The sequence below is a fragment of the Oratosquilla oratoria genome, chromosome 1, assembly GCF_046742065.1.
Source record: "Oratosquilla oratoria isolate Oo_2021 chromosome 1, ASM4674206v1, whole genome shotgun sequence".
NCBI lineage: Eukaryota > Metazoa > Arthropoda > Malacostraca > Stomatopoda > Squillidae > Oratosquilla > Oratosquilla oratoria.
The window spans coordinates 89,675,161-89,680,160 of NC_134777.1; positions in this window are offsets into that span (position 1 = coordinate 89,675,161).

A 5,000-nucleotide genomic window follows, 5' to 3' on the forward strand; every position below is an offset into this window, starting at 1 on the left:
TAAATAAAAATAATAATATGAATTATAAAATAAATATGTAAAATTAAATAAACAGGTAAATAGTAAATAATGGACAGATAAATAATAAATAATAATCAATAACAATAAACAGACATATAAAAACAAATAATATCAAATAAATGACAGGCATTACAGCATCTTCCGTAGGCGTTTATCTAAACGAATCTTAAAGCTTCGAATTGAACTAGATTGCACTGCCTCTGCAGGAAGTTTATTCCATTCATTCACTACATGGTTGGTCAAGTTGTTTCTACCCACTTCCAGATTAAATCTGTTTCCTACACTTCTTCACACAAAGATGACAACAAGTGACGGATCCCCTCCTCCGACCATTTTCAGTCTGTGATACAGAAAGAGTCCCCAGACCGATGCAGTACAGACGTTCCTTTCCAAAGAGGTCTGTGGGAGGGTCTGAAGATTGTTGCCAGCCATTTTGGGGCCGCGGGTGTTCCACTTAATGAAACTTGTGGCAACAATTCATCATTTTACCTCTCCCTGTATTTAAGCAGGTAGAGGTCTCACCGTGAATTAGCAAGTGTAGACGTCCTTTTGCAGCTAACTGTAGCTTCTACAGTGTATCCCAAAAGAAGAACTCACAAGATTACTCACAAATATACTCCAGGTACAATTTGAAACACCCTGTATATACGTATTCGTATTTGAATATAGATACGCCTACATAAATGTATATGTATACAAGTACACATGTAAATATGCAGGATTTCCCAATAATATACTCATTAAGTACATTTGAGTACATTTATGAGTTCTTTTAGGCGACCCTGTATATTGCCCCTTGAAGCTACTGGCAAACTAGTTTCATGGAGAATGTTAAATGGATTCATCTTTCATTATATTCATGTAATCTAAACTGATATATGCCAAAAGTGCATGGAAATATTTTATACATTTTACTGCAACTTGCATGATGATTTTGCGTGCAATACAATAGTTTCTAAATCCATGTTAATACCAGAGGGAGTTGTGTCAGTTATATTACATTCATTTTGATCTATGAAACTTAATTGCACCAACCAATGCATGTACAAAAAAGTAGTGCAGATACCACTAAAATTTAATTTGAATAAGAAATGAAAAATTATCAAAGCTTTTAGTTAAAAAAGGGTCACTTTTGAACGTGTGTTAGATTGATACCTAACACTCGGATGTGTGGATTATAAATGATAGCATTTGATGTACAGGCGTTTTGGGTTGTTTCATCAAAGTTGATGGATGTAATATTAAAACACATTTTTTTTTAATGTGTTCAAGCCAAACTCCTACACCACAAGCCTAAGCCCCAGCCCAATAACCACAAAAAATAAAATAAAATAAAATAAAATAAAATAAAAAATAAAATAAACTACAGAGATGGGGGCGGGGGGGCACCAACAAGATGAATAAAATAGCCGGAAGTCAGACACCATTAAAGGTAAAGCAGCACCCGAAAAGGAAGTTCTTGATCAAGAGAGCCTCAAACCACTTGAATGCCAAGTAGTGCCAACTAGTGGAAGTGAACAAGATAACTAAGAAACAACCTAATCAAAAGGAAAATGAAGTCAGTGACCAGAGAAGATACGCCAGGCTCGCCGTAGCCAGCGCTATATCGCGGTTGCACGTCCGCACAGTACGTGGCGGCACACTAGGTTAGCATGCTACTTGCTTTTACTATTAAATAACTTCTATTACAATATTCTTGACTTCCGTAAGAACATCACAACAAGGTGGCTAACATCCGTATAGGCTTAACTTCTCTAGTTCATCATTCAGCTTATCATTATATGATGCAGGAGTAAATAGAGATTCGGAAATTTGAAGTATAAAAAATCGCAACCGAAGCAGTTTCTACTCGAATGCAGTAGCGAAAACTAGTAGCATGTTTGCGAGAATTGCTGCCATCGTACGTTGAAGTGATATGCTGGCTGATACAATTGTTCAAAAACAAATTGTGATAATGGAAACATATATATATTAAGTTAACGACATGCCTCTTGTATATAATACCACTCAAAAAAAAACTACATAACCCATTCAGTATATGAAACGATCTTGACCTTTCAAGAAATGAAAATTTCCTTAGCTAAGAAGAAGAGTTTGCTCAGCCAGATTGAACAAACATGGCGACACTACTCAACCCTGACAATATACTGTACTTTCTCTAATCTGACTATAATCACTTAAAGTAGATTGCACGAATATACGAGATAGCTTCTCGTTAATGGAATAAACACTTTCACTCCGATGGTGCTCTTTGTAGATTTTGTACTGGCCAATGCAAGACGATTTCATTCAGTAGGCTACCATACCGAGGGAGTTAACAAGTTTGTCGAGTAACAGGATGATATATTTTTAACCATGTCCCGTTAGGATTTAGATTAACTTAATTTGTTTCTGTCATGGGAACAGGCGAGTGGTAGGCAAGTCAAACGCGTTAAAAAAAAAAAAGTAGAAGGAGAAAGAAAAAGGACAAAGAAGGACAAAGAAGGATGAAGAAAACGACGACAGAGAAGATGACAAAGACGATGACAAAGAAGATGACAAAGAAGAAGATGACAAAGAAGAAGACGATAAAGAAGACAATGAAGAAGACAAGGAGGAAGAAGACAAGGAGGAAGAAGACAAGGAGGAAGACAACAAAGAAGACGACAACGAAGAAGACAACGAAAAAGACAACGACGAAGGCGAAGAGAGAGATGGACGAGACGTACGCGAGAAGTCTCCTTATCTTCAGCTGGAGTTGAAGAACGGCGAGCAATTTTGGGAGATCGATGGTTTTGTCTTGTTCCTCTCCCTCGACAACTTTTCCCTCACTCACGCTCGAGCAGCGGCGGCGCCCGCCCTGGCTGTCATGCAACTTTCGCCAACAATCCAGAACGGTTTTGCAATAAATCATACGGAATAATACCCTGAGAGCGCTGAATCTGTGAACATAAAGTAGCATTATAGTACTGACAAATAAGATCGTTTCCAGTAAATGATGAGTCATTGACAGTAAGGAATCGCAATGATACACGTAACATGTAGATGTTGAATGTCCATAATACATTTTAGTGATTTTATTTTTTCTTGAAGTAATTCACAATGTAATGAAAACAGAGATTATTTATACATCTATTAGTTACCATCTGTCATCTATTATCTTATCCAATACATATTATCCATTACCCAGCGTATGGTACACATTATCTATTAACTATTATTACTTACTACTTCATCCCCAAAGAGCTAAGATGAAAGGGTAACAAGGGGGGTCAATGGGAGTGGAATGGGTGGGAGTGGAATGGGTGGGAGTGGAATGGGTGGGAGTGGAATGGGTGGGAGTGGAATGGGTGGGAGTAGAATGGGTGGAAGTAGAATGGGTGGGAGTGGAATGGGTGGGAGTAGAATGGGTGGAAGTGGAATGGGTGGAAGTGGAATGGGTGGGAGTAGAATGGGTGGCAGTAGTATGGGTGGGAGTGGAATGTGTGGGAGTGGAATGGTTGGGAGTGCAATGAGTGGGGGTGGAATGGGTGGGAGTGGAATGGGAGGGAGTGGAATAGGTGGGATTGGAATGGGTGGGAGTGGAATGGGTGGGGGTAGAATGGGTGGGAGTGGAATGGGAGGAAGTAGAATGGGTGGGAGTGGAATGGGAGGGAGTGGAATGGGTGGGAGTGGAATGGGTGGGAGTGGAATGGGTGGGAGTGGAATGGGAGGGAGTGGAATGGGTGGGAGTGGAATGGGTGGGAGTGGAATGGGTGGGAGTGGAATGGGTGGAGTGGAATGGGTGGAGTGGAATGGGTGGAGTGGAATGGGTGGAGTGGGTACGTGCTTTGACATGACTACCTCGCTTATAAGAGGAAGAAAACCGGTAAATCTTTAGTTTCGACCATGGGAGGAATATAGCAATAGAAAATTAAATATTAATTTTGTAAATTAATATATATCAACGTAATATGCAATTTTGTGTGCGGAAATGAAAAAACAAAAAAGGTGCTAAAACAGATTTCTTAAGTAACGAAGTCGTGTACGACGAATGGTACGCCATGTTTGTTATGGTAGATGCCGACGTCGAAGAATTGAAAGGATGATAAATTCGTCTAAGGTAAACTAAACTAACCTAAACTAAACTAACCTAACCTAACCTGTGTTTAATAAATCATTACCTGCAAATTAGATGTCATCCGGCTCGTCCTCGTTGTCGTCGTCGTGAGAGACGTTGGTGGGCTTTTCAACCACTCTCAGCTTGCAGAGTATACAAATTGATATTTAATTTTCTATTGCTATATTCCTCCCATGGCCGAAACTAAAGATTTACCGGTTAGGTTAGGTTAGTTTAGTTTAGTTTACCTTAGACGAATTTATCCTTTCATTTCTTCGACGTCGGCATCTACCATAACAAACATGGCGTCCCGACCCTATGCTACCGACTTCGTTCATTAGCATATTTAGCTTGTAGCAAGGTATTTTTATTTTCATTTCCGCACACAAAATTGCACATTACGTTGATACGTTTTAATTTCCAAAATTAATATTTAATTTTCTATTGCTATATTCCTCCTATGGTCGAAACTAAAGATTTACCAGAAAACCTTGGTAGATAGACTTACTTCTTGTTATTGCACATTTCTTTTACTTGTATTTACATATTTTCTCTAAATTCACCGAACGATTCCTTTCAGGAAATGGATGACCCGTGTGAAGGATTTTCATGAATCACACACACAGTGACTGAAGATGCAAAGTGAATAAATGACGCTGAAATTTTTTTTCTTCACGAAAAAAAAAGAGGATGAGGGCCTATTTCCATGCAAATTGGAGCCTACGACCCCATTCAAGTAGTTCTTTGAAACCATTGACACACGAGCGAAATCGTACACGCACATGTGCACGCACACACACACACACACACGCACACACACACACACGCACACACACACACGCACACACACACACGCACACACACACACACGCACACACACACACGCACACACACACACACG